Here is a 20,061-nt window from a genome sequence, read left to right on the forward strand (position 1 = left end):
GGAGATCACTGGGGCCACCTGTCTGCCTGCCGCACCAAACCATCATTCGCTCCATATAAATAAATCATAACCGGGGGCTGAAAGTATGATTCTTTTTTTTTTTTTTCATGAAATGGCCTAAAAATGTTTAAGTGACTATTTTGCTTTCAGAATATCAGGCAGCAGTTGTCAGGCAGAACCCACCACTGCCAATTTTTTTTTTTAGTGTACTATAATTTAGGGTGCACTGCCACAAATGCTATTTTATATGACATCCCCAAGGATATTTTTAAAAAGACAGTTATATCAATTTCTTGAATTTTATTATTATTATTATTAACAATAATAACAACCAAAGGAGCAAAAAGAGGTAATGTGTCTCTTTCTCCATTTATCCTATTTCTGTCCTCTATTATGATCTCCTTGGCTGCCATAGTAGCTTTCAAAAAGCTAGTTCAGTTACTGAAGTACTGCCCATTAAATTAGAAATGATGGGTTTGCCAAAGAAAGCAGCTATTATTTCAGAATAAAAAGCATAGGCAAAGGTACTGCCCACTCTCAACGAATTTCCAGAAGTCTTAACACCTTTTCAAAGCCATTGTGAACAACAGAACTAAGTTGATGCTTTTGAAATCTAACGAATTGTTAAAGGCACAAAAGTGAAGACACCTGTAAATAGCTAGATTTTCTCAATTATCTAATAAAAGAGCTTATGTGCAAACAAAGTCATGTTTAAGCATCTTTTTGCCAATTGTTCAAGCCCTGGAGTCCTCGTGACTTTCCATAGCTTTCGACTAAACAGCAAGATGAGGTCTGGGCACACACCCTGGGAGTCTACCTCTTGGGGTGGCCAGAAGCAGTGGGAGGTGACGCAGGGTCCAGAAAATGTTTGCAAAATTTTATTTCAATGCGTAAAAGAAAAGGAAGGGGAACGTTTATTGGCACGATGCTCAGACTTCCCTTTGACAAACACGTTATCTCATTTAATGTGAGCTTAAATGTCACTTTTCTCAAGGAAAACACCCCTCACCACCCTCTCTGAAGGATCTCCAACACCCCTTTCCCCTTGTTCTCTGCCACACACCCTATTCATTTCCTTCATAGCACTTACTTTAGTTTTATATATGCATTTCTTTGTTTCCTTGCATGTGTACTACAATAAATTGTTAGCTCCACTCACACCACAAGGCAATGCAGCAGAGAAGCTAAGCCCACGCACGGGCCCTGAGACCAGGCTGCCTGGGTTCTGTCCTGGACATGTTCATCACCAGCTGTGTGCCCTCCACAAGTTTCTTAAACTCTTTGGGCTTTACTCTTGCCGTTTGTAAAATGGAAGTAAAAGTAGCCCCCTTTGCTGTGAGGATTTAAGTAAACTAATGTAATCATCACTGGAGGATCACGTGCCACTTAGCGGAAACTGTTAAGGTTTGAGTTATCATTGAATGCCTCCCTTGGGGCTCAGTAAATATACATGAATAAATCCATTTCTCACAATAGTTCTACCAAATAGACGTCATTGTCTCTAGGTCCGCAGATGAGTAGACTTACTGACCGAACCTCAGAAGTCAGCCAGGTTCACATACTAGTTAGTAGTCCTGGGACATGTCTGTGAAACGCCAAGCAATCTACATTTCCCAGCCCAAATTACCTAGTTTTGTGTTACCCTTCATGTTAGTTTTATTTTCATTGTTTCCTAGCTTTCAGTGAAGGTTCCCAGCCTTACATTAACTGTATTAGGCCGTATTTACAGGAAAATCACTCGCTTATGCTTGAGCCCTAGTGTAAAACCGGATGGGTGGTGCCCCTGCTGGAGGCCAGCAAGGGTCCCCCAGGGAAGGGATGCAGGAGACGAGAGTCGGAGTTTCAGGATCCAGGCACCCTTCCCCCAGGTTAAGGTTCTTCTAACTCCAAGGCGAGTTTGGAGGAGCTGGGCCTTTTTCTATTGAGGACTCGGCAGTTTGCTTTCAATATTTTTGCTAATTTTCCCAAGAATCCTACTAATAGGTACTATTATTCTCATTTTACAGGAGAGACACTGTGGAGAGGTTGCGTAACTGCCCAGTCCCTGTGCATCGCAGCCGCGGAGCAGGAGTGCAGCTGAACTGATGGCGAATGCGCTCTGGGCGCGGAGCCCCGCAGCTCTGAATCCTGGCCCACCCTCATCCCAGCTGAGGCAAGGTATTTACTGTCTCTGAGTTTAGCTTTCTAATTTGGAAATGGGAAGTGATAATAACTATCTCATCGGCTTGTTGTATAATTTAAACAAAGTCTGTGTATGGAAAGTGCCTTGCGTACTCCCTGGCGCACAGTGTGCTGGATGTAGGGGGTACCAGGTGAGGCTGTGGATAGTGTCGGCATTTCCACCGTCAGTGCAGTGATTCTTCACGCATAAGATGAGTTGCCCAGACGGACAAGAGGAAGGTGGGAGAGAGGCCGTTCTTACAGAAGGTATGGCCTGGGAAGGCATGGAACGGATGTGCTTGAGCAGCATGGCTGAAGGAGAGGGGGCGGGAAAGATTGGGATGCTGTGAACAAAGAGTTTTAAGTGCAAGAGAGACACAGGCAGATTTGCATTTTTAAATGTTGCATCGAGCTGCAAGGGTTGAATCAGAGGAGACAATAGAGGCATAAGGAAGACCAGGACCCAGTCCACGGTGAACATCTGCATTGCGGCTGGGCTTGCAGACAAACAGCAAGATGGGATGCAGCTTCCAGCCCGGGCTGGGGGGCAGACCTGACAGCATTTGACTGTAGTCTGAGTGGGCTGGAGAGAGAGGAGGCGGGAGCCTGTGTGTCCAGCGAGGCGACCGAGCAGATGGACCAGCCACGAACAGACCTCCAGACCAGACCGCCAGAAGGAAGACCAAGTGTTAGAGGTGCGGCAGAAAATGAAGAAATTTATCAACAAACGTAAAGCGCTTAGAGGGCAGATAGCAGACGGCTGAGTCCTATAGGATGAAAGATCAAACCCCGGGTAGACAGTCATCTTCCTGTGCTTGTGCGCAAACAGCCTGACTCTGCACCATTTCCTCAGCAGGGCTCCCGTCCCCTCGTACCTGGGCACGGTGCCTGGACCCCCGCAGCATGGGTGGGAGTTAGGTTCTCAAATAGGTGCTTTTTCTTCATTTGAGCATCACATGAGCTAGCTGGCTTGTGTTTAGGGCCATGACATGAGAATCATGTGTATGTTTAAACACTAAACTAAAAGTCAGCGTGAAAAAGCACTCACCCTCCAAGAGCTACCGGGACGTGAGATGCGTGTCACTCCCCCTCAGGACACACCTCTGTTGAGTTGAAACCAGACAGACCTGTTTAGTCAACTCAAGTTGTTATTTCCCTCCCCTGTTTCTCCACATTTTAATTTGCTGAGTGAGAATAGTTGGACTCACATAAGTTAAACATATGATGTGAGTCCTCTATAGAGGTTCAGTTGGTCTTTAGTAAACTAGTTAGTACGTGATTAAACCTTCTAAGTTTCATGTGCTTCCCCAGATTTGCCCCAACCGGAAGGTCGTGCTGTGTGGGAACCCAGAAAATGGAGTCCTACCAGCCAGTGGTCTTTGAACTTCCTTGTTTTCCTATTCCTTACAGGAATTTTGAAAGTTTATATGCCCCTTGCATATTTTTTAAGTTGATATCAAAATTTGTTCATTATCAGTTTAAGTAGTTGCAAAATGTATAGTTTCCAGCATAGTGTAAATAATGATTTTTTAAAATAAAACTATGAGATCTCCCTTTCAAATATAGCCAGTGGAACGTAATACTGTATGATTTGGATACCCTTCCTTATCCATCTGCAAAATGGACACTAACAAGCTCTTCTTTAACAGTGAAATTTCTTATATTATTCCTTTCCTCCTCATCTACTTATTGCCATTCCACTGCATTTACAGAATTCTATCCTAATGTAATATATTTTATCTGTAATGATTTTTTATTATTTTATCATAGTATTCTACTAAAAAACTGTATACTGAAATTAAACTTTATCATTTTCTGTGACTACATAGTTCTAAGTGTTAAAGATATTTTTCTTTCAGAATGTTATCAATGTAAATATCACCATTGATTACAATTGATCAAAACAACGTAAAATACATTAAATAGGTGGATTAAATGTCATTAAATATTACAAGCTCCTATCCGTTTCCTGTTGCTGCCATAACGAATGACCATAACTGTAGCAGCTTAAAGCATCACATCTGTTTTCTCACTGTGGGTCAGGAGTCCAGGTATAGTGGGGCTGGGCCAGTTCCTCTGTTCAGACTCTCAAGGACTTGGCAGGGCTGTGTTCCCTTCTGGAGGCTCTAGCGGAGAATCCGTTTCCAGGGTCATTCAGGTTGTTGGCAGAATTCGGGTCCAGGCAGCTGTAGAGCTGAACTCCTATTTCCTTGCTGGCTGTCAGCTGGGAATCACTCTTAGCTCCTACAGGCTTCTCTCTGGTCCTTGCAGGGAGCCCCCTACATCTCGAACTAGCCACTGTGCAATGTGTCGTTCTCACCCTCCACATCTCTTCTGCTTCCCTTCTTCTGCTGCGTCTCTCTGACTGAGGCTTCTGCCTTCTGCTGCTGCTTCTAAGGGTTTATGTGATTATTGGGTCTACCAGGTAATCCAGGACAATCTCCCTATTTCAAGGTCAACTTATTAGTAAATTTAATTCTGCAAAGTCTCTTCAGAGCAATACCTGGATTCGTGCTTGTTGATTAACCAGGGGTCAGGGACCTTGGGGGGACATCTCAAGAATGCTGCCTATCACAGTGACTTCTCATCAAAAAAACATCTAGTGAGATACATGAGGCCATTTTATTTTTTCAAAGAAATCATGTGTTTGTGGATGGATATTACTCACAGGATGAGATAGGATGAGATATGTTCAACATAAATTATATTTCTATGTTTCATTTTCAGATATGCAAGTGTTGAGAAATTTTGTCCACATAAATAAGCAAGTGGGAACAGAAGTTTTGTTACAGAGATGTCAGATGTCTTTAAACCCCTCCTAAATTATCCTCCAAAAATATCACGAAGTAATATATCTTCAGAAATCTTTTTTTTTTAAACGATCCGTCAACTAAAAAGCCACTGAAAGTCCCCTTTAATTCTGTAGAAAGCAAAGAATTAAAAGCCATCTGACTTGCAGTAGGGTTCTTTACCCAATCATCCTTATTCTCAATTTCTGGGACTTACACCAAAAAGTATTTACAAGACTTATTGAGTGACTTTACCATGCTTATTACTCTTTCACTTATGAAGATAATGGAAATAATGTTTTTGACACAAACAAGCTTGGGGGGAAAAGAAATGTTTTGTTCCCCAGCTGTGTCATACTATGTAAACAATATTTTTAAATTAAGTACTCAAATTCCAGAGGTTAGAATGGTCCCCCCAAATAACCAAAAACCTACCTCAACAGAACAAAGGGCAAGGCTGCTTTTATTACATAATGAGTACCAAGAAAAGACTCAGAAGTGGCTTAATCACAAAATCTATGTTAACCTACAATAAGAAACATTTTTTCTCAGGCTGTCAACAATAACAGTAATAGACTTTTCAACCCCCTCGCCCCAAATTAAAATGAATATCTCGACCAACAGGCTAATACACAATTTCAAAGGCAATGTCAGCTCAATAAAGAATAACAGAACAAAACAGAAATAGACTGTTAGGAATTGCATGGGATCTGTTATACAGCCCAGCCTCTTCACTGCATCCTGAGAGGTCACACAGCACCAAAGCCAGAATTCTTCCCTTAGCTCACCTTACAAATTAACTTTCACTATCTCAAAAATATCCCTGTGCCATTTATCAATTTATTGCCTGCCTCATCTGCAAGATCACCCTTCATTGCCTGCTCAGCAAAAATTGTTCTGGATCCTTTAGTTTTTCTCGGCCAAGTGTCATGATACTAAGCTTTGCCAGTAGACGGCACTGGAGACATATTACAGGAGGGAGGGGCTTTCTTGCCCATTCAGGTGTGCTTTCTAGAACTCTCCTAAAGATGTCGTCTTTAGGTGGCGTCTCTGGCACTCAGCTCCCACGATACCTGCAGCCTCTTCAGGACACAGTTCATGCAGCACTGCCAGCCCGGGCAGTACCAGCAGCCAGCAGCTCCCTTGGCATCCCTCTCCAGCAGCTTTTGTAACCTGCTGCTGTAGAGTACCTCCAGTGAGGTACCTCCCAATCAACAGATTCCCTGCTGTCCAATAAGTTCCAGAGGGGGTGTTTCCAGCCACTTCTACCAGAAGTCACACCTCAGTGACTTTTCTGCCAGTCACTGAACTATATAGCGATTCCTTCTCCAACAAGGACTGGATCTCCAGCTGGGGGTCAGGGCGAGGTCCTCCTCCTTGGGTACCCGCACTCAGCCTCAGGAGCAGTGACTGTGGCTTAACAACCACTATTTCTACGTCCTGTGACATTCTCTTTACTTCTTACCAGCCAATCTTTTGTAACTCCAATTCACTGTTATTTATATAATTATAAACAATAATTATATATAATTATAAATAACTATATTTATATAATTATAATTAATAATTCTTTACATTAAGATTTCCTTGTTCAAATTTCCATGTGGTTTCCCTCTTCTGCTGGGACCCTGATATAGCCCTGAAATCAGACACCTCCAAGAGAACTTCCCTCAGCTCAGCTAAAGACAGATATGTCTCTAAGTTTTACAGAGAAGGAAATTTTTTTGAAAATGTTATGAGTTTCTCTTTTTAACAGATCACATTATCTGAAACAAATTAATATTATTTTTAGCAAATTCCCTTATTATACATGATGAGTAATCCCTATCCATTTAACCTTTCCTCACGGACTCTCATTGATTCATTCAGCACTCTTCACTGGTCTTTCAGGATCTCCTAAATGTGAAGAGGGATTCTGTAATCTCACGACATGCTGTTGTGCACGTCTGTTATAATAGTTACATTTTCACAAGTGATGAAAAGTGAGAAACATGCTGATGCAAAGGTAAAATCATTTTAATAGGTAGAAAAGGCACTCTTTCTTTATTAAAAATGCAAGTGTGGAAAGCAGAGAGGGAAAGAAGAGAGACCACAAAATGTTAAGCAACCTAATCAAAAATAGAAAAGAAGCTGGTAATGAATGCCTAAATAATAAAATGACATGAGAGTGAGAATAAGGGCTCTATCGAGCTTTTAAATCTAAATTCAGACTTCATAAAAGATTTCTGGTTGCCCTTGGAATTACCTGAAGGACCTTAAAATATATAACCCATCATTTGAATTAATCCTGCTTTTGCTGTTGTCTTCTGAAACAAGCCCAGAGAGTTCTTCAATACTTCAAGGTCATTTTCTGCAGCAAGGGCAATAGAATTCTGCAGCCAATGTAAGTCGATTCAGCAGCTGTAATAACAGGAAGCCATCTGCAGGCCTGCATTTAGTATGCAAATGAGAGAAAGCAAAGGTCTAGCATTCGATGTAAGATCTTAAATTTTATACCTCTCCCCTCCAGCTTTCTATCTGTTTACCTCTAGTAAGATCAGATTCATTCCTTCCTTCATTAAATAGTTACTGAGTATCTGGGGAAGAAAGACACGAACTTGAATGACAGGAGAAACCTGCTCAGGCCACTTTACGTTTTCTTATTCCCTTGATCTACCAATGCCCTTTTGGATTTACTTGCCTCCCTAAAAATCCGGGACGAGTCAGTCATATATGAACTGGAGCTGAGTAGTAGCTGCTGCCCCTTTAAACCGGCCCTGTCTCCCCAACTGCCTTACCTCTCCACTCATTTACATTACTTACCTTACCCTGCAAGCATTCAGATTTACAAATGATGCCTTAGAATAACTGAGAGGATTTTCAAAGGAGGTAAATGGGAAAAGAAGATTCTAGAGTGTAGACAAACATGAGCAAGATTAGGGATTCTCTCCCCATTCCCACCTCATCCTAGAAGGAGGTGTTGCCTGGCTGAGAGGAGAAGTGAAGAACAATCTGCAGATCAGAGAGCAGCAGGGATGCAGCCCAACTTCATGGCCATATACCACTAACGAGGAGAAGCCCCCGGAGAGGAATGGTCGGCTGTGCGTCTACAGTCAGGAAGCACTGAGAACTTAACCAAAGCCTCTACATCCCAAGGATGGTGTAGAAGTAACACAAAGCTGCTGGAGATGCTGGGGCTAAAAGGAAAGGGACACAGCTGCTTGTCAGCAACCTGTAGTAACTAGGTCATACCCCAAATGGTGACTCAACTCTAGAGAAGGAAGGGAGCTCCAGGGACTGTGATTAGGTTTTCCACGAGCATGGTGTCAATGGAAGAGGGACATAGAGACAGAAATACGCTTGAGGTGTAGAAAAATATTTAAGTGACCACACTCACTCATCTGAGTTTGTGGACCATTACGAAAATTTCACAGAGGACCTAAAAATAACTAAGTATTCACTTTGAAGCCAGGAAGGGAAGTGGTTCTGAGGACAGGACATGGAAGCATGAGCTTTATGTATTTAGATCAGTGCAGTCAGGTCATTTTGGCTGTAGTACAAAGGTCAAGATGGGGCCTGTCAAGATCAAATATTGGAAAGGCAGCCAAGAGTGTGACCATGGAAGATATAAAAGAGAAAGGATTTTATCCTGCACGCAAGAGACGTAATTGAACAGGACCCAAGATGTTGAGCCAGTTGGAGTAGGTGGAGAGGAAATAAGTTCAGTTGTAGACGTGCTGACTTGGAGATGTCTCTGGGACATCCAAGTGGCAATATCCCCAGATATTAATGTTGGATACATTAATCTGGGACTTGGGAGAGAAATCTGGGTTGTCAATACATACGTGGACATCAGCAGCCCATAGATGGTAACAGAAGCAATGGGGGTAGGTAGAATCATTCAGGGAGTGTGTCAGGTAGAATAAGGTGGGAGAGGACCTTGAAGAAAACCTAATTATAGTGATGGTCAGAGAGAAAGGACTCTGCAAAGGAGACTGAGAAGGAGCTTCTAGAGGAGAGGAGGAAGTAAGGGAAAGCATCATCCTGGAAAACAAGGGAAAAGAGATTTTCAAGAAGTGGCCAAACATCTCAAGTACAGAGGAACAAACAAATAAGATTCTTTTTTTTAATGTGTATATTGAGTTCCGTGACCTGAAGCATGGATTTTCAGGGTAAGATCAGTTTCAGCTGATGGTGGGCAGGCATCCTTTTCTTGTGAGTTGAGGAGTGGGTGGGCCGTGAGGAAGTGGAGACCGTGTGTGCAGATAACCTCCAGGGGATTTAGCTCTGGAAGGAGGGAAGAAATGGAGCTACAGCTGGAAGAAATTTGGAGGTCCAGGAAGGGTCACTTTTAAGATAGGAGAGAACTGAGTATGTCAAAAAGCATCAAGGGGAGAAAAGTTTGAAGATGAAGGAGAGGACTTTTATTCTTTGATTTTATTAAATAAACATTTGTATAGCACATACTTATCACTTTACCAATATTAACTTATTTAATCTTCATGGCAAGACAGTGAAATAAGTAGTGCTATTATTACCCCAGTTTTCAGAGAGGGAAACTGAGGCCTGGGGCAGTTAAGAGGCTTACCAAAGTCACACAAGTACTAAGTGCCAAAACTGGGATCCAGTCCCGGACAATGTCTCCAGGGCCCACGCTCCTCTCACAGGTTGGTGCTACCTCTTGAGAGGAGGGGGTAGTCAGGTTCAGTTCTGGGAGGGCAGGAAGAGTGGAAGCCAGGGTGCAGGCGAGGGATAAACATTAGACAAGGAGAACACCTTGTCCTATTAACAAGAGGCACAGAAGGGACGGGAGAAACACAGTTCATCTGGTAACTTCTGTTTCTTTTTCTCTAAGTAAGAGATACCGCTGTCTGCTGAGATGAAGGTGGAGACAGAAGGAGCATGCATTTGGGAAGAGTAGACAGTGTTTAGCCATGTGAACAGTGGGAGACAGCTGGCTGGAGAAACACTCAGGCCTGGCTGCCTAGCTATGCCGACAAACCAGCTGCGGTCGGGAACCGTGAATTCATGGTGGTTGTAATCAAAGCAGCTACGTCATTTGCAGGGCCAAGTGCAAAATGAAAACATGGGGCCCCTCCTTCAAAGAGCAGAAAAAAGGACTCCTAAGCGTCATAAAATATACAACTTTTTTATAAAATAGATAATAACTAATGAAAAAAATAGATAATAACTAATGAGAACCTACTGTATAGCACAGGGAACTCTACTCAATGCTCTGTGGTGACCTAAATAGGAAGGAAATCTAAAAAAGAGGGGACATATGTATATGTATAGATGATTCACTTTGCCGTACAGCCGAAAGTAACACTACATTGTAAAGCAACTCTACTCCAGTTAAAAAAAAATTACAACTATTTTTCCTTTCTTCTGCTGTCTCATCTTATGTTCATCTGGTCACATGCAGAGCAGACACATTGCTTCCAAGAACTAAGCAGGAAGATAAGCCTGTGGACTCTCTTCTGGAAATTCAGATGGTAACTGAACTGGTCATACTCATCTGTGTCTCAAGTGTCTACTTGGGAAGTTCCCATCCAAGTCCAACAGTGATTACTTCACATTTACTTTACACCATTTTAACCATAAAATCAGCTTTTATTCTCAGACAATTTTGATAAACTTAATCCACCACTGGTTTCCACTGTGAAGGAAATTCCTTCTGGAACGTTCCCAAAAGTCATAGTTTACAATATACTAATGATAAAGGAGTCGTTGTTGAGGAGGAAACTTCTGATCTAAAATTCTGAGAGGTTCTGCCCAATTTTAAAATCTCTTTGAAGCATTAGAAAAGAATTGACAAGTGGAAAGACCTCTCTGGCATCGTGTCATCTCCATGCTTCCTCTGTGGAGTCTTAAAACCGACACGGAAGAATTTGGGTTGTAGTATCCCTCTTTGAAATTGGCGATGAAAAATTAGTAGTTATGCAATTTAAAGTAAAAAAATAGCTTTAAAAATTATGGGCCTTTCAAAATTGATTGAATTTGAAGAAAAATGTGTATCTTTTTATTACCTCTGAACTCAAGGATACTGAACTGAATGAACACCTATATGGAACCGAAAAGAGCAGTCTATTTAAACTATATGAAATAGTGCTGATTTTCATGGCTCTTAACTAAAAATTCATTTCCCTCACTCTTAAGACTAAATCACATTCAATTCTATTACTCTATGGAATGATTGTGACTTGAAGACTTTTATAATCTAACTTTTACTGATGACCTATATGCTTTAAAAAGCTGAGCTGCTTTTTCCCTGAGAGAAATGGCAGTGGGGTTAATCTAGATTATTTGAAGGGCTACTAACTCCCAACCCCCATGCAGCTTGGCTTAACACAGACCACTGGTATAAGCATTATTCTTAGAAGCTTTGAACTGCGTGAGTCTTTAGAGATCATCTAATACAAGGTTCCATTTGCTTCATGAATTTCACACACTTGCAAATGAATGATTCTTTTTCGAAATGTACAACAAGGTATAAAAAAGAGCCACAGAGAACCAGAAGTACATGGTTGGATATGCATAAATAGCAAGCATCTTCTACATCTAGTGTGTGGAGGGAAATCGCTTGTGTTTTGGTCAAAGTTCAAAGGATATGTTCATAGTCAATTATTTAACTTAAAACACCGCATTGTGACCCTAGTCAAATAAGTCAGTATTTATTACATAAGTACCAAATTGTACCAAGCTAAACTATATAGGCCATCATGTGAAAGGTACAAACTAATGTGAGTCCACTGATATTTTCCCAAAGAATAAAGAAAAAGAAAAGAATATCTTCCTTCCTACCCCCTTTGTAGAGAAAAAAATGCTTGGTTTCAAATAATATTTTTGTTATAGCAATCTTCACCTTTTTAATATTGATAATTTAAATGTCAAATACAGAACAATCTCTAAATGTTCAAGACAGAATCCCAAGAGATGATATTCCAAACATCAGCAGTTTGCAAACAGTTGATCACTCTCCTTCTGAAACAGTCTTCACTTGCCCTCCGACACCACACTCACCTGGTTCCGGCTCCCCTCGGGGTGCCCCTTCTCACACCTGTTACCAATCCTTCCTCATCTCTCAACTCCTTAACTTTGAAACTCCTCAGGACTCTTTCCTGGACTTCTTCTCTTTTCCACTTGTTCCCTCATTGATCCGATCCAGGCTCATGACTTTAAATGCCATCTCTTCGCTGGGGCACTTAAACCTCCAAACCAAAACACTACCCCGAACTTCAGACTCATATAGCTAACTACCAACTTGATATCTCCATTCAGATATCTAATAAACATCTCAAATCTAACATACACAGCATGGAGCCTCGAAACCTCCTTCCTCTAGAATCATCCTCATCTCAGTTGTGGGCAATTCCATCCTTCCACATGCAAAGTAAAGACTTTGGAATTGTCTCTAACACTCTCTTTCTCTAATACTTCATATCCAATCTGTCAGCAAATTCTGTTTACCTTCTCAATAAAAATAGAATCCAACCCCATCTCATCATATCCATCACTCCCACCCTGGTCCAGGCCACCATCAACTCTTCCTGGATTATGCAATAGCTTCAAAACTGGTCTCTCTGCTTCTACCTATTCTCAACACTGCGACCAAAATTATCCTTTTCATCTTATCTAGTCTTGCTAATCTGTGTCTCAGGTGTCTACCTGTGAAGTTCCTATCCTGCTCCAAGAGTGAATACTTCAAAATTACTTAAGTCAGGTTATATTACACCTCTGCTTAAAGCCTGTACCTGGGTGCAAGCATACACACACACACACACACACACACACACACACACACACACACACACACAGCATTACTTCTCTGCTCTTATCTACACTGGCCTCTTGGCTGAGTCTCAAATATTCAAGAAATGCTCCTGTTACAGGAGTCTTTCACTGGCTGTTCCTTCTGCTCTTCCCACATATTGACAAGACCCACACTCTTACATGCTTTGCTCATTTCACAGCGTGAGTCTTTCCTGATCCCTCGATTGAAAGTTGCAGTAGCCTCCAGCTCCCAGAACTCCCTAGCCTTCTTCCTTGCTGCTTTCTCTTTTCCTCCTTATCACTTATCAGTTTCAAATATATTTTATGTTACATATTGAGTTTATTATTTTCTCTCTTGCCCACTAGAATGCAAGCTTCATGACGGCAGGGATTATCTGTTTTGTTCACTGATATCTTTAGTAACAGTCACAATACCTAGCAGTGCTCAATAAATGATTGTGGTAGTGGATTCAGATAGACTTTAAACAGCTAACATGGTATTAGATAACCTTCGGGCAATTTTGTTTTCTTAAAATTAGATGCTTTTACAATTTAATCCTTGATTTTTGTTACTTATGCATATTCTAAAGACTTTCAGCTACACACTATGTAAAAAAGATAGATATAAGATAAAGACTAGACCTTAAAAAGATGAATACCTTTTTTTTAATTTCCTTTGGTTCAATTTTGTACCTCTACAGAGATCAATGAATTGGTTTTTTCTGACCTTGGACAGAATTTTATATATCAATTACAAGCCTTTTCCACCTTTAAAAAGTTTAGTTCCTATTGAACAAAAATATATGGAAATATAAAGTCACTTTCTCTAAAGGTTTTATTTAATAAAAGACAGTCGTGAAGATTGATACAGTTAATGTGGATTTGGTTTACTTACTTGTTCCAGAAATCTCTCTGCCAATCAGTTTAATAGAATTATTGTGATTTTATAGAGTGTATATTGAATATTCGAGCTTAAATCAACTGTGTTGTGCAATTATCTAAAAATCAATTGACAAAGTATTTGCATATTACATTGACTGCCAGGTATTATGGAACCAAGGGCAACAAGATTTTACTGTCTGTCTCACATACACACGTGTGTACACACAGGCACAGACACAAATATTTTGAGAACTTTTACTACAAAAGGAAAACATTTAATTCCATTTTTGAAGGGAGTAAAGACAGGGAAATGAATTACACATTCAAATGCAGAAAGGTAATTAGAAGCAGAATGGGACCGTTATCTGACTTTCAGTCTAGTGCTCAGCCGATGACTAGGCAAAGCACTGTTCTTTCAAGAACAATATAAAGAATAAACGATGTCAGCACTGCTCCCACTACTTGCCATCCACTCATAGCTCACAAACACAGTGGTCATAAAATTGTAAGACAAGAAAAATCCGGGTGGCTGCAGTAAGAGGAGAATTTTTGGAGAATTCCAAAGTGGAAATCTCAAAGAATGGATGTGTTCTTTGGGGGTGAAGGGAATTTTTCAGGTAATGTTCAGTCTAGAAGTTGGTTTCTTCTACCCCTAAAAAAAGAGAAGAGATTTGCATAGTCTAGCCTTCTCCACCACAGGACGTAGAGAGGAATGATCCTCAGGAAAAAGAAAAAAAAAGACGTCACTTCTACAAGTGAGCATCACTGAGAAAGAATGTGGAAGGAAAGCAGAGCTTATTTTCCTGTATCGTAGCTGAGCTAACGCAAAGGATCAGGTGGCCAAGGCATTCACGTGAATCAAAGATCTTACCCAGTGTCAAGCTTTGCTAATAGTTGCAAGAATACAAGTAGCTAAGATGCACAAGACACAGCAAGGCGAGGTCTGAATCCCACGTACAGCCCTCCAGGTCTTTACTTTTTGGATCAGTTGCATCCCCTGGCTCAGCGCAGTGAGCGAGTTCTCCAGATAAAGTATGGTTTTCTCTCTTGGCGGGGAGCATTCCAGGTTATGACATATCTCTGAATAATATCCAGAAAGTTAGACCCCTGACATTTTCTAAGAAGCCGTGTCACATAAATTTTTAGATTCCAGGTTTGTTTACCATAAGCATTCTAAATCAGACATCTTGCTAAAATATTCCACAGTTAAGGACTCTCCTCCTGAAAAACACCATGAATTATTAAGTTGGCTTTTAGCATTCTTACCAGAAGATACACCTCATCACCTGTCTTCTCTCTCTTGGGCATTAGCAAAGATTGTCTCCATGACCAAACTCTAGTCAGCCTCTTCTGAGCTCTTTCTCAACTAGACCTTGACTTTTGGACTTCTGTGTTTGTCTCTGAATTGTCCTATTTTAGCAAGAATCCTGCCAAGTCAGTTTAACCAGAAAACCTCCCCCTTCCATCCTCCATATTTGATCGCCTTTGATATCTATTCAAATTCCTTATCCTTTACCATCCCCCAGGTGACATGTGATCACACTGGCCTGCTTTCAGCAAGAATCCTGCTAGGTCAGTTTAGCCAGAATCCGCTTATTCCAGATATTTATTTCCTCTTAGTAATTTTCCGCCCGCCGACCTCCACCCTGCTCCTTGGTTGTAAATTCCCATTTTTCCTTGTTGTCACTGGGATTGAGCCTGATCTCTGTGCCTTGCTACAAAACCCCGTTGTAGTAGGTCACCCTTGAGTAGAGTCGTCCGTACCGCCTTTAACGAGTGTCATGAATAATTTTTCTTCTTCAACAGCAACCACCCTCAGCTCCCCATAAAGGGAAAGAACTAGATCACAGGCTGTCTTCTTCCTCCCCGGGTTGATCTGTGTGGCCGCAAATTAGAAATAGCAGTGAGTATTACTATGGCAATATAGTTACTGATCACCCAGTCCTTATAGTGTGAACCTTAAACAAACATAGACAAAATATCTGGCAATTCCTTGCAATTAGTACAGACGATTTGATATAAGGGAAGAACTTTCCAAAGCCAATTAACACAGGTTTGAAATAGCATGACAGATCAGTAAACAACTTCACAGAAGAAAACCAAACGTGTGGTCTTGACAGAACCAACACAAAGCTGATGCTCCTGGCCTCTCCACTATACGTTACTTGTAATTTGCTGTCTACAAAATTCTGCTTAAATATTTATTAATTTGTATCTGTCGTGTGGGTTCTAGTTTTCTCAAGATGTCTTCTCGTCGTCGTTAATATGGTTCAAATGTAATGACCCCCTTCTGGAATTGTTAAGCTGAAACCAGATGATTCGCCACATTTGCAGCATCAAGATTATGGTACCCAAAGTTGGTTTTAAAAAGTAATGCTGTCTTGCTGCTGGAGTGCAGTGCACAGTCTACACTCATTGCTTTTTTGTTTTAATAAAATTTATTTATTTATTTATTTGTTTATTTATTTTTGTCTGCATTGGGTCTTCGTTGCTGTGCGCGGGCTTTCTCTAGTTGCGGCGAGTGGGGGCTACTCTTCATCGCCTTGCGCCAGCTTCTCATTGCAGTGGCTTCCCTTGTTGCGGAGCACAGGTTCTAGACGCGAGGGCTTCAGTAGTTGTGGTGCATGGGCTCAGTAGTTGTGCCTCATGGGCTCTAGAGCTCAGGCTCAGTAGTTGTGGCGCACGGGCTTAGTTGCTCTGTGGCATGTGGGATCTTCCCGGACCAGGGCTCGAACCTGTGTCCCCTGCATTGGCAGGCGGATTCTTAACCACCATGCCACCAGGGAAGTCCCCACTCTCATTGTTTTTATAAAGTCTTCCCAGGCAGCGTTCGGAGCAAAGTAAACACACAAGGACTTTGTCCTTAAGGAAATTACAGTCTAAAAGGGTCAACAAACAGAAAAATCAACAAGGTGACTATTCCCACTCTGACCCCACTGAGCTGATGGATGTCATTAAAACAAATCATTAGTCTACAGAAGGACGTACTGTCCTGGCTCACATAGACCTAAATCCTGGCTCTGCCGTAACTCTCTGTTGGACCCTAGCGCACCACTTCCTTTTTCAGGATCTCAGTTTTATCATTCATGAAATAAATGAAATTTGGATTAGATGATGCAGAGGCCCTTTCAAAGTCTAAGTTCATGGAGGAAATACATACGATAAATGGATGGAGAGAATTAGCATCCCTGATGTCGGTCTTATGAGACATGTCATTAAGTCCCAAGAACTGAGTGCAGCACAACATGCATTTCATGTGGCAGATTCCTATGACTCACTGCACGGAGAAAGGATGTGCAGCGTCTTGACTCTAGTGCTTCTATAAATATAATATGATCCTGGTTCATATTTTGGTCCCCAGGTATTTGAATTCTTGAGTCCTGGCCTTAGCCTTGTACTCAAAGTCTATTTAGGTAAAAATGTCTGACAAGCTTTATGCCTTTAGTTAAGTTGCATACAAAAATGGCTTGTTTGAAAGAAAAGCAAACATCATTTCAAACTTTTAAAAGGAAAATTCAAAAATTTCAGAGAATACAGTCATGCTTTCTGGTCAAGGCACTCCCATAAGGAGCTGGACAATTTTTGTGAGCATTTGAAGTTTCATTGTCAGAGTACCACGTGGCACGGCATTCTGAAGGCTTCTTCCCAGCCCTGGCCAGAGTGAAAGAGACTATTATGATGAGTGAAATAAGCCTGGCACAAAAAGACAAATGCTGTGTGATCTCACGTACATGTGGAATCTAACAGAGTCAAACTCATAGAACCAAAGAGTAGAATGGTGGTTCCCAGGGACTGGGGGGGTGAGGGAAATGGTGAGACATTGGTCAAAGGGTACAAACTTTCAACTAAGAGATGAATAAGTTCTGGAGATTTAATGTACAGCATGGTGACTATAGTTAATAATACAGGATGATATACTTGCAATTTGCTAAGAGAGTAAGGGTTCTCACCACACATACCCAGAAAAAAATGGTAGCTACGTGAGGTGATGGGTGTGTTAATTAACTTGGTGGTAATTATTTCACAATGTATACACATATCAAACCATCACCTTGTACACCTTAAATGTATACAATTTTTACTTTTCAGTTACACCTCAATAAAGTTGTTGAGGGGGGAGAGAGATTATTATTGAGAAGCCAAGATGCTAAACCTTGAACCTGGCAAAGCCTAAGCTGACTGCATAAGTTATGTAATTTTTTTCCTGAGTCTTCCATAACTCTTAAAGAGGAGAGGGGAAAATCCAATTTGAGTCTTTTTCTGAAGTACCTCATAATGGCAGAAACATTTGAATTTCTTAACTGGTGCACAAGCTAGGAGAAGAAAACAAGATGGGTAGAGATTTAAATTCAATTCTTTTCTTCTATTGTGTGAGGCTGCAGCATCAACAACTGGCAATTGAGAGAAGAGATACATCATTATACTTATTTATAGCATTAACTACTTTACATTCATCCTCACAAGTGAAACTGTAAAAAAAAAATTATAAAGGGAGTATGTGGTTCTTTCATTAGCTTGTCTGTAATACTGGATTGGTCCATAAATTAATGTGTATTGGGGGGGAGAGAATTCAAAGCTCTGCCATTGTAATTACAGCTCTTTAAATATCAAAAGACACAAAGAAAGATTCCTTTTGAAAAGCCTACTGACTGTCTTGGCAAGACACTATTAATTACTTGCATAAATCTGCAGTTTGTACACCCAGAGCTCTGGGTGACATTATATTACATTATCCGAGCTTTTAACAGTCCCCACTGGTCTCAGCATGTGTTTCTTTAAATTCTTGTTTACCTAGCGATCCCTCTGTAAACTTCAGCCTCCTGCTTAGAGGGAGGGAGCAGAGCTCTGGGTCAACAGGTAGATTTGAGTCCCTAGTATTGTCTATAACTAACACGATTCAATTAGAGAAACTGTACCAGGCGAATTATTAAATTAGGCTGGAGATTGCCACGAGCAGTAATAATATCACACTCTGATTTAAAACCAAGACATTTAGCTTCCATAAACAAACTGTTTATAAACAAACCACATGGGCAAGTGGAAGATACAAAGTGGGCCTCGGATCTAAATTAATAGTTAAAGCCCTAGAGAAAGGACACTAGAGAACCTGTTATATCTTAGAAAATATTTGCCTCCAAATTTCTAGCCTTTATATATAAATTTAATCAACATTTCTCTTCTGAACATCTATCGCACAGGAAAGTTAATAGAATTAAAGTCTGGCCTGTGGCTCTATATTTTTGCAATAAATACAGACTCTAGGGAACATCCTCCAAGCTGCTTTGGAGGAGAGGGGAGAGTGTGTTACTTGATAAAATGAAAACCTAAATTCAAAACAGCGAATGTGTCCCCTGCTGTGCCCAAGTGCCAATTTTCAGCTTTAGCCATGCCTAAGCACCCTTTGCAAAATTTTTTTAAAGGAAAATGCATTTATGACCAAGCCAAATTGGCCCACTTCGTCTATTTGGGGAGAGAGAATCAGGAAAAGCAAACGAATGTCACAAACTAAACTACGCGGAGAGCATCGCACCCAGGAGAAAGGAGGGGATGCTCTTCCTCAAGGCCAAGGCAGGCTCAACACAGTGGGAGATGAGGCTCACTCAAGTCAGACCTTTGCTATGATCTCAGAGGTAGCCCTGCTCTCACAGCCGTGAAACCTAACATGACACCATTTAATAATACAAGTTGTTGTATTCCTCCTAATGACCAACAAGCCAATTAATTATAAGACTTGGCTGACAGCCAATTCTATTGATCTCATGAAGCTTGATCATGTAATAGAATGGAACAGCTCCTTTACATCTTCTCAATCTTTCAACTCTTTATTTTACAGACAAGGAAACAGAGAACTCTTTATTTTACAGACAAGGAAACAGAAAGAGCAGGTACATGATTTTTTAAATTTTCACAAATAATTAATTGGTAGAGTTAAGCTTCAAACTCCTATTTATCTCTTACTCAATGATCCTTTTGCTATTATGCTTGAGAGTAAAAAGTACAGATGAGTGAATATGTACTTTCCTTAAATCTAACAACTGCTTTTTGCTGTGGTAGCCATGGTCCAGCTAAATAACAAGAAAAGAAATTTTAAAACAAACGTATTATGTGGGAGATGTTTTAAAGAATGTTTGCCTGGGGCTTCTCTGGTGGTGCAGTGGTTGGGAGTCCGCCTGCCGATGCAGGGGACACGGATTCGTGCCCCAGTCCGGGAAGATCCCACATGCCGCGGAGCGGCTGGGCCCGTGAGCCATGGCCGCTGAGCCTGTGCGTCCGGAGCCCGTGCTCTGCAACGGGAGAGGCCACAGCAGTGAGAGGCCCGCGTACCGCAAGAAAAAAAAAAAAAAGAATGTTTGCCTGGAAGGAGGATTAAGAGTCACAAGCTGGATCATGTCACTTTCTTACTTAACACATTTCAGTGATGGTCCTTGACTTGCAATGGTTCGACTTAATGATTTTTTGACTTTACGATGGTGCAAAA

At 41.1% G+C, this 20,061-nt stretch overlaps 1 long non-coding RNA gene across 1 annotated transcript in view; it reads left to right on the plus strand.

Moving 5' to 3' along the window:
• The window catches only part of LOC307176277, a 40,119-nt gene that overhangs the window by 4,940 nt on the left and 15,118 nt on the right, over positions 1-20,061 (plus strand). Inside the window, exons 2-3 of the long non-coding RNA XR_013824689.1 lie at positions 2,007-2,157; positions 19,417-19,468. This is a non-coding gene — a long non-coding RNA (uncharacterized lncRNA). The remainder of the gene's footprint in view (positions 1-2,006; positions 2,158-19,416; positions 19,469-20,061) is intronic.

The sequence above is a fragment of the Stenella coeruleoalba genome (assembly GCF_951394435.1).
Source record: "Stenella coeruleoalba genome assembly, chromosome: 17".
Classification (NCBI taxonomy): domain Eukaryota; kingdom Metazoa; phylum Chordata; class Mammalia; order Artiodactyla; family Delphinidae; genus Stenella; species Stenella coeruleoalba.